Source organism: Squalius cephalus (assembly GCF_949319135.1).
Source record: "Squalius cephalus genome assembly, chromosome: 9".
Taxonomy (NCBI): domain Eukaryota; kingdom Metazoa; phylum Chordata; class Actinopteri; order Cypriniformes; family Leuciscidae; genus Squalius; species Squalius cephalus.
In genome coordinates this window covers 45,933,345-45,944,292 of record NC_137130.1, presented here as the reverse complement: position 1 = coordinate 45,944,292, position 10,948 = coordinate 45,933,345, and positions in this window count along the sequence as shown.

The window sequence follows — 10,948 nt, the reverse complement described above, 5'->3', positions numbered from 1 at the left end:
TTTCTGCAAAGCTACCCTTGATCTCCCTGGTGAGCCTGGCACCCTCTGGAGTAAATGAAAATATGGCCGGGACCAAAACTATCCTCCCTTGGAGGCTCAGTCTTTGGATTGGCCTGCAACCGGCAATGCTCCCTATAAATCGCTCTAAGCCGCGACCTAGAATAGCCTCTAGCCCGGAGAGCTCGGAACAGAGTACACTTGGCCTCCTGAAAGCTTTCCTCCAGAGAACAAATTCTCCTGAACCTCAGAAGCTGAGATAACACTATACCTCTGAACATGTGTCTCGGATGGTAGCTCCGATAGTGTAAAAGGGCGTGAGTGTCTGTGTCTTTAAAGAACATTTTGAAATCCAAACGTCCCGTAGAAAGAAACTCAGGTCCCTTGTACACTATCGTGTCCAGAAACTCTATGGCCTGCTCATTTATGACCGCTTTCACCTTAATCGAAGCATGATGTGTATTTAACACCCCTAAACAGGTCTCGAATTCCTGTCGTCTAAGGTCCCACACTCCCCAGATGTCGTCTAAAGTAGGACAAAGGGACCCTCTCGCATTTGGGAAAGACTGTCTCCTCCCATTGAGCCATGTATATATTTGCGTAGGCTGGCGCAAACCTTTTTCCCATGGCCATCCCCTTAATCTGCAAATAGAACTCAACTTCAAATTCAAAGTCATTACGAGTAAGACTTAACTCCAGGAGTTCTAAAATTGCCTCATCCGGCCGAGAGGCATTCGGGAAACCTGGCAAAACAATCTCGAACTGCCCTCAATCCCAAAGGAGTCTCAATATTGGTATACAAACTTTCCATATCTAGTGAAAACAAAAACACATCCGGCGGCACTCTAAGACCCTTGACCTTCTCCAAAAAGTCATACGTGTCCCTGATATAGCTAAAGTGTTTCGTGGATAAGGGATTAAGATAGAAGTCAATGAACTCCGCCACTCTATGACTCTCGCTCCCGCTATCCGAGACAATTGGATGACCCGGAGGCATGAAAGGGTTGGACCATTTATCCCGAGGCTTGTGGACTTTAGGAAGTAAATAAAACCGCCTGGGCCTAGGCCTCACTTCCCCCAACAAATAACTCGCCTGCCGCTTACAGATGAAACCCGATCTCAACAAGGTCCTGACCACTCCCTCAATGCGGGGTATCGACTCCATGAAAATGGAAGCCTCTAACTTGGAGTAAAAGGACCGGTCCGTTAATTGTCTAAGCCCTTCTTGAACATAACGTGCCCTGTCCATGATTACCACCGCACTTCCCTTGTCTGCAGGCTTAATCACAATCACACTTCTGCGAGCTAAATCCTCCAACGCCTTAATCTCCTCCGGGGGCAAGGTAGGCATCTGAGCTCGTGCTCCCAATAAAGCCAACTGGACACCCTCCAAGTTCTTCTCAAAAAACTCCCAAACCTCCCCAGGAAGTCTCTGGGGCGGCGGCACCCACCCCAAACTCTCGCAAAACGGAAGACCTTGGGCTTCACCGTTGGCGTTTGGACCAAAATAAACTGCCCTTTTTACTTTATCGTGAAACTGACCTAAATCTGCCAGCACCGGACCTCTGTCAACTTTCTTTACCAGATGAGAAGGGATAAATGATAAACCCCTATCCAGTAAACTAACCTGTGCTGGTGTGAAATGGAAACACTGAGACAAGTTAATGACAGAGCCCGTATTTTTCATTGTTTTTCTCAACAATTTCTTCGGGACCCTGATGGAAAGGCCCCTTTAGTAGTTTAAATGCTTGAGCCAGTGTTGTAACATAGCCCGGGCCGTATCTGCCGTCCAGTGGATCTTGTCTGGCTCCACCTGAAACCGTCATTTAGGGCCCTCAAGTTCCGCACCTGCTGTTCCTGCAGGGTAGGATCGTAGTTTACCAGTGAAATATGAAGAACCGCGCTCGGGAATGTTGCAGTCGCCGCCTCCTTCAGCCTCTCGATGCATTTCCTTAAGGCCTGGATGTTGCCCTGGCCACTGTCGTTTAGGCCAAACGACAACACCACATGCCTGACCCCGTCTGCCACCGGAGTCTTGTACTTTATGAGGCTGAAGGCCTGCGCCAAAGTGGCCCCGGGATAGCTGTGTATCTCCACAGCTCCGTTGTTTACTTCTGGAATCCGACTCAGATTAGAGTCTCCGACGATGAGCTGTGGAGACATACAAAATGTGCAGAGCAGTGGGTCACGAGGACTAGAATTGAGAACCACTGGGTTAGGGGAATGAAATGATCCAAGATCTAGGACCCTAAGGTCCCAGAAATGGCTATGCACTGGCCCACTTTCTGCTAACCACTAAAGGTCACCCAAGGTCAAGTAAGGGAACGACGCCGTGCTCCAATGTCCCATAACAATGTCCCCTTGATAAATACGTAGATATGTATATATATGTGTATATATAATAATATAAAATAATACTAGTGATACTAATAACAGCACCAACGTCAACACCGACAACCCGTCCCATGATATCTGTACCACATTGTGGCAAATGCAATGACCGCTATTTTGTTTGTTTGTTTGTTTTTAATTTTCTTCCAGGGGTCGACCAGAGAGAGCTCTTCACGGCTGGGTTGCACCAAGGAGGGCTCTCCAGACCGGATGAACAGATAAGTGGGGTAGAATTGATCTTTTTGTTTGTTTGTTTTAGTTTTCTTCCAGGGGTCGACCAGAGAGGGCTGTCCACGGTCGGTGTGCACTGCAGAGGGCTATCTAGACCGAGTGAACAGGTAAGTGGGGTAGGTTTTAGTGTTGTAAATGGAGAAATTGATCTTTTTTTGTTTGTTTGTTTTAATTTAGGGTTAGGGGAATGAAAAATCCAAGATCCAGGATCCTAAGATCCCAGAAATGGCTATGCACTGGCCCACTTTCTACTGACCACTAAAGGACACCCCAAGTCCAAAAAGGAAAATGGTCACGACATATATATATATATATATATATAAATAAAATAACAAAATATAGGGCTAAGATCGCCAGGGTTCAAATCAAACAGGCTAGATTGCCGTGGTTTATACCAACAAGGGTTTAATTTTATAAAAAAACGAATGGTAGGTTTTAGTCGGATGTGGTGAGGGGCGGTTAGGGTTAGGATTAGGGATGGAAACCAGAATCATTCACAGATAGATAGATAGATCAGTCTGAAAGGTCAAAGTTCACAGAACACTTAACTTAAAGTATAATTAAAAAATGTTCATAATTAAAAGATAGATAGATAGATGGATGGATAGATCAGATTTTCTGCTATGCCTTGTGGAAACTTAACAGATTTTAACCCAAGCTAATTAAACTGTTGTCCACCATAGGGCTTGATTGAGCAGGGGTTACTTTTCTGCTACGCCTTGTCAAAACTTAGCAGCTTTTAACCTAAGCTAATTAAACTGTTGTCCACCAGAGGGCTTGATTGAGCAGGGGTTACTTTTGGGGTTAGCTAGGGATAAGGGGTGAAAACCAGAATATTTCACCAGGAGAATCATACAGATGTACCTCTACTGCCATCTAGCATTCACACACGGACTTTGCACTGATTCATGGATTTATAAAAGAGTATGAAAGAGTAATTTTAATTAAATTGATGGACTTTTTAATAGGGCTGGACGATATGATGAAATATATCGTCTGGACGATAGAAAATGTCTATCGTTTTATATAAGGCTCTATCGTTTACGCCACGATAAGGCGTTTTACGTCAAGATGCACCTCACGGTATGCACGCTGCAATACATAAACAAACATGGAGGAAGACGGTAGTAGACGGTAGTAGACGCGGTTCAGACCAGGGTAATTCTCAAGATGACCAGCCAACCCAAACCGAGGAGCTTGTACCTAAAAGAGGGGCGACTTCTGTTGCATGGACGTGGTTTGGATATAAGAAGACCGACGTGGACCAGACAACAGTTGTTTGTAAAGTTTGCCGGCTCCCAGTGCCAACAACGGACTCAAACACTACTAATTTATTTTATCACCAGCGCAAGAACCACGAAAAAGAATACAGAGAGAGAGTCAACGAGCAAAAACTGCAAAAGCAGCGTCGCGTGGTGACGCAAGTGCTCAAAACAAACTCCAGACACAGACGCTGCAACAGGCTTTTACCCGTGGCACACCATATAGCCATAGCTCCCACAGATGGAAGGAGATCACTTCTGCTGTTGCCAAGCATATCTGCAAAGATATGGTTCAAATCTACACGGCCGAGAAACGTGAGTTTTGTGAGTTGGTGCAAACACTCGATCCGAGATACGAAATGCCCAGCCGAAAACACATTACTAAAGTTGTGTTACCTGATTTATATGATGCATGTCGGGCCAAAGTGGAGGCAGAGATTCACAAGGGGATGTTCTACGCTACAACTGCAGATATGTGGTCGAGCCGAACGACACATCCATATATGAGCCTGACGACACACTTTATCAACCAAGATTGGAACCTCTGCAGCCGCTGTTTACAGACAAGTTATTTCCCGGAAGACCACACTGGAGAAATGCTAGCCAAAGGACTCAGAGAATCTCTTAAATTGTGGGGACTGCAAGAGGATCGCCTTGTCTGTCACCACAGACAATGCCACCAAAAACATCCTTGCCCTTCAGCTGAATGAAATGACACGCCTACAGTGTTTTGCCACCGTCTTCATCTAGCTATTGGTGAGTGCTTAATCTCTAAATCGATATAAAAATAATACAAATATTTTTCAGTACACGGTCAGTAATACCTTAGAGCAGTGGTTCCCAAACCTGTCCTGAAGGCACCCCAACACTGCACATTTTCTTTGTCTCCCTAATCAAACACACCTGATTCAACTCATCAGCTCATTAACCCATGTGATTGAACTCGTCAAAACTGAGAACACTCGTTCAAACAGCGCACACACCTGACTGCACATCACATTTTTGACTTTATTGATTCTGCTTTTATTCGTAATGCAACGGACCGGTCAACGGGACAAAAATTAAACCTTTAAAGCAGGGGTTCCCAACCCCTGCTATAAAGGATGGGACTTTATGGGACATTTACCTATTTACCAAATGTCGGGCCGCACAAACCCTAACCCTAACCCACGCAATGAAGAAGAAAAAACATATATAGCCTAAGTCGCACTGGACTAAGTCGTATTTATTTAGAAATGTATTTCACACAAAAAAAAGAAGAACAGGCGGGACAGTTGTCCATTATGGACGTGAGCGCTCTGAAAGCAGCACTAAAAGACTGCTTTAAAACTTCCACAGAGACATCAAACAGAAAGCACAAAGCCTGTCTTTAAATTTAATTTCGTTTTGTATTAATTGTATCTTAATTTTAAGCAATGTTTCATCAACCAATTGTCTGGAATGGATTTAATAAATAAGAAGTAGGCTAAATATATGAGAAAATAGATAATCATGGCGCATGAATGCTCTCATAAATTAACCGAAATTCAGTGTATAGCCTACTCGCCTCACAGACCTGAGACATATATAAAAAACTTGAAATGTTTACATTTAAACAGAACAATTCAAAACGAAAGAAAACAGACTGTTCTCTGCTTATAGGCCTAATCCGTATAAAATGTGCATTTCTCTCTGGCACGTTCATGCGAAGATCGCGATCGAGTCAACTTCATCTTTCCAGCCAACACTGAAATGAAAAATAACTGGTTTATCAGTAAACAATTAAAATGTCTCCTGCTATATTTTACATAGGCCTATTCATAATCATTCATTTTGCCGGTTCTTTGTGGCAGCTTTAAGGTGCTTTTTTTCTTCTTTATGGGGGCATTTTGTTCAAGTGTTCAGGCTTTCTCAGTTTTCTTTGGCGCGATGTTACGAGGACGCTGCTAACAAAATTGCGAGTAGGCCTACACATTGGATTCACGTTTATTATTATAAAAATACCCCAGTTTTTATGCCGTTCATATCATTTTATTTTGTTGTATTTATCCGAAAATATTGTCTGATATTAAACCGGTAGGGCCTAATATAAATTTAGAAATGAACAAAAAACTGCCTAGTGCTAACCTTACAAAACACTGACAGTGTTTTTTTTTTTTCGACGCACACACAATATTACATAACCCTCTGCTCGTATGTTTTAAAAACATAATTTAACATATAAATAACAATTTTTAAATAGCCCACTTACATTTTTAAATAGCCCACTTAAAGTGTTTATTACAAATAAATGACTAAATGCTAAAAATTTATAAAAATATACTGATAAAAAAAATAAAAAATAAAAATATTTAAAAAAAAAAAAACTTGTTAACAATTGGTGGCGTTGGGGGTACTCCGGAAGATCTATAATGCCTCAGGGGGTACATGCCTGTTAAAAGTTTGGGAACCACTGTGCTAGAGGATTATTTTAAGCTAGAGGTTACTATCAGCAACAGAACTTGTCTAAAAATGTAATAAATTGTTCACAAATAAAGTATTCAATTAGGTTTATTACCCCAACATGTGTTTTGTTTTTTACACAAAAAAAAGTTAAATTAGATTGACATATAAGGTAAAAAGTCATAATTATAAAAACTATAGGAAGATAAAATCAAAGTTATGGAATAAAAATGTCATAATCATAAGATACAATGTCTTTTTATGTGATAGAATTGCACGGTTTAAAAAAATTGTAACTGTGAGATGAAAATCCACATTATGCGATATATATAAATTAATTTATAAAATGTAATTAACTAATACATTTTACTACTCCTGTACACTGTCATGTTAAAAAGTACACAATCATACATTTACCTCTCCTTTATATATACAAAGAGGAGTGTGAAACTAAGGGAGGTGGAACGAGCAGCAAGAAGATAGTGGCTGCCTTCTCCAATTCATCGAAAAGAAGACGGGAGCTGGCCAAGCCTCAAGCAGATCAAAATCCACCCTTGCCGCCTCATCAGCTAATCACAGAAACCCATACGAGGTGGGGCTCTATGCAAGCAATGGTTGAAAGGGTGATCGACCAGGAGAAAGCTCTCTCACAAGTTCTTCGTGCCGACAAAAAAACACGTCACCTGGTCCCAACTTGGCAGGATATGGACGTTCTGGAATCCATGAACAAGGCACTGAGTCCTCTCAAGGAGTTTACAGATGCCTTGTCTGGGGAGCTTTACCCAAGCGTTTCCTACTTGAAACCCGTCCTCCATCTGTTCAACAACCAGATACTCAAGCATCAGGATGGCGACACTGAGCTCACCACGACTATAAAAGAGGGCATACTAAAATACTTAAATGAAAAGTATGATGACCAGACAACCCAGGACCTGCTTGACATTGCTTCTCTTGTCGACCCTCGATTCAAAACCACATACATCAAAGAAGAGAGGGTGGATTACATCAAAACAAGAGCTGCTGCAGAGCTACAGAAGCTGGTGGCTGAACAAACAGAGGCAGTCCCTCTGTCAGCTCCAGTCACTGCCGTAGGTCAGGATGAGCAAGAGGAGGTTCCTGCTGAGAAGAAAAAGAAGAGTTTGAGCAGCTACTTTAAAACATCAGCAAAGCCAAGCCAAGTGGCTCCACATTCAAGCAGAGAGTCGATTGAAAAGGAGCTAAGCCTCTATCTCCTAATGGAAGCAGGTCCAGACACAGAACCACTGGACTGGTGGAAGAGAAATGAGGTACATTTTCCCCTAGTGGCCAAGCTTGCGAGGAAATATGTATGTATCCCTGCCACAAGTTCCCCATCAGAGCGGGCTTTCAGTGCAAGTGGGAACATTGTGTCATGCCAGAGGTCAGCACTGAAACCAGCAAGAGTTGACCAGCTTGTATTCCTCGCACTCAACCTGTAGAAGCCTTAGATTTGGCAAATCTTATGTTCTCATAATTCATATCCATCCTACTTGAAGTTCTTTGGTTTACCTCTTAAATATTCTAATCATTGTGCAGCTACACTTTAAACTTAAAGGCTCCGTGTGTAGTATTTTGTAACCAACATTTATTTTAGGGGCTAGGACTGTAGGCCTGTATTATTTTTGTTTGCTGTTACCATTCAAAGTTGAAAGTTTTTTTTTTCACTTGATGGATTTTGTAAAATTATATTGAGGCGGAGTCACGTGACACGGTCGAGGTGGATGGCAGCGTAGTTTAACACTGCTTGTAGCGGCACATTTTATTTATCCTTACTTATAATCCTAAACGGTTAATTCGACAACTTTTCTTCTTGAAGGGTTAATTCGACAACTTTTCTTCTTGAAGAAGTTGGGAAAAGTCTAAAGTTACAGAAAATGGCCTGTAAGCAGAAAACAGTGCAATCGAGCATTAAAAAGGCCCTGAGAGGGGGCGATTCGACCCCAAATGGCGCCGGAGATGACAACGCATCAGTTTCTCCAACGAACTCTGACAACCCCGCCGGGAGCAAGGGGAAGGTAGCCGAGGACATCGCGAGCATTTTTAACATACTAAAACAAATGTCTGAGGAAATGCAAAGCTTGAAAGAGATTCGCAAGACCACCACTTCTATGGAAGGGAAACTGTCAGCACTAGTGGAAAGAATCAGCGATGTCGAAGCGAGAGTGGAATTTCTGGAGGCAAATGACAGGGATCTGCAATCCAACCCCCCCGCTCGGATGGCCGAAATTGAGGTGCTTCGAGATAAGATCACGGACATGGAAGATAGAAGCAGACGCAATAACCTGCGATTTCTAGGAATACCGGAGGGCAACGAAGGGACAGACATGGAGGCTTTCCTCGAAGAGGTGCTACCTCAGATACTAGGTATGCCAACTCCTTCACATGGCTGGGACATTGAACGCGCGCACAGAGCACTTGCCCCTAGACCTCTGCCGAACGAAAGACCGCGAGCAGTTATTGCTAGATTCATGCGTTCCGGGACGAGGGATCTGATTCTACGGGCTTCCAGAGAGAAGAGACAGCTTCAATGGAATGGCAATTCCATCCTGATATTCCCTGATTTTTCGAAGATTACACAGGAGAAACGGAACGCCTTTAAGGAATGCAAAAAAGCTCTACATGATCGTCAGATCAAATTTGCTTTGCTCTTTCCAGCTACACTAAGGATCGATTTAAAAGACGGTCCTAAGCGATTTAATGATCCCAAGAAAGCTCTGGCCTTTATTCGTAGTCTTTGAGCATCGGCTATACTGCCTAATGGCGCTATTTTGTTTAAACGGTTTCACTGGCCTGAATAACTGACTGCATTTTTCTTGTTTTACCCTGCTGGAGACACTCTTTTTTTTTCTGACTACCAAGGTAATATTATTTTGGATGTATATTACAAATGGCGCAATATTTAAAGGACTTTTGCTGAACTTGTCCTAACAAATAAGTTACGTTCGGGTGTTAGTTTTGCGGGTCTCCCATTTGTATTACATGGTCCTGTTATAATTCGCCCATAGTATAATTTTTCTAGATACCAAAGTAGCTAACCTTTTTTTTTTAAGGGAATAATAATATATTAACTTTATTATTTCTGCATTTAGATCTCAGTTGTCAGTTATCTGTAGCTGTAGTGCTGCCAGCAGTGACGGCTATGTACCACATTCAATGTGCAGTCACGGACAATGGTGTTCGTTTGTATTTTTGTTTTTTTGTTCTTTTTTTTATTTTTGTTTGGGGGTTGGTTCAGTTCAGTTTGCACTTTCATGTTTGGGTTCCTAAGATTATTAGTAATACGCTTTTTATAACTGGCCAAGTCAGTCCAAAATAGTTGTAATCTACGTCTTGCCACATGGAATGTTAAAGGTTTGGGGAATCCGATTAAAAGGAAAAAGGTGCTTGTCAGTCTTAAGTGTAGAAAACTTGATATTATTTTTCTACAAGAAACCCACTTATCTGAACAGGAGTCACAGAAATTATGCAAAGATTGGGTTGGACATGTTTTTTTCAGCACCGGCTCCAGTCAGAGTAGAGGAGTAATCACTCTGGTGAATAAAAACTTGCAGTTTAAATGTATAAAGGAAAAGCATGATAAGGAGGGTAGGATCATAGTTACACTGGCAGAGTTAAACGGGAAACCACACATCCTGGCCAATACATATGCTCCAAACAGTGATGACCCCATTTTTTTTGCCACGTTAGAAGGCATTCTGAGTGATCTAGGTGACTATCCGGTCATATGGGCAGGAGATATGAATGTGGTAGTAGATGCTATTTTAGATCGCAGCCATCCGGGCAGCACTCGGACCCCTAGATCAGCCTCTATGTTAAAACAAGTGTGTACTTCTTTGGGCCTCATTGATGCTTGGAGGTTGCTTAATCCATCTGGTAGAGATTATACTTTCTTTTCATCACCACATAGCACATATTCACATATTGACTATTTTTTTATTTCTAAAAACATTGTACCCTCCCTGCTAAAATGTACAATTGGCCACATATTGATTTCAGACCATGCACCAGTATTCCTGGATCTTATGCCATTGGACATTATTAAAAGATCATACAGATGGAGGTTAAATTCCACTTTGTTACATATTCCAGCATTTAAAGATTTACTCAAAGAACAAATTGATTTTTATTTATCTACTAATCTAAATTCAGCTCCATCAGTAGGAGTGGCATGGGAGGCACTTAAAGCATATGTTAGAGGGGTCATTATACAGTACGCCTCAGCTAAGAAAAAGTTAGAGCGCAATAAGTTGTATGAACTAGAGGGGCTGATTAAAGAAGCAGAAAATAATTTGAAACAGAAAATGAACCATACTAATCTTAGACTCTTAGTACAACTAAAGTATCAATATAATAATATCCTGACTCAGAAGGTTGAATTTGACTTGTTCAGAATTAGACAAAAATCCTTTGAATCTGGAGATAAAGCAGGGAAAATGCTGGCTAGATATATTAAACATAGGGAATCCTCTACCTCAATATGTGCTATTCAACCTCCTGGGAGATGCCTTGTAACTAAGTCCATGGATATTAATGCCGCATTTAGGGATTTCTATCTAAATTTATACACTTCTAGCAGTAGTTCCTCTGAAGAAGGAATAAAAAAACTTCCTCGGTGGACTTAATATCCC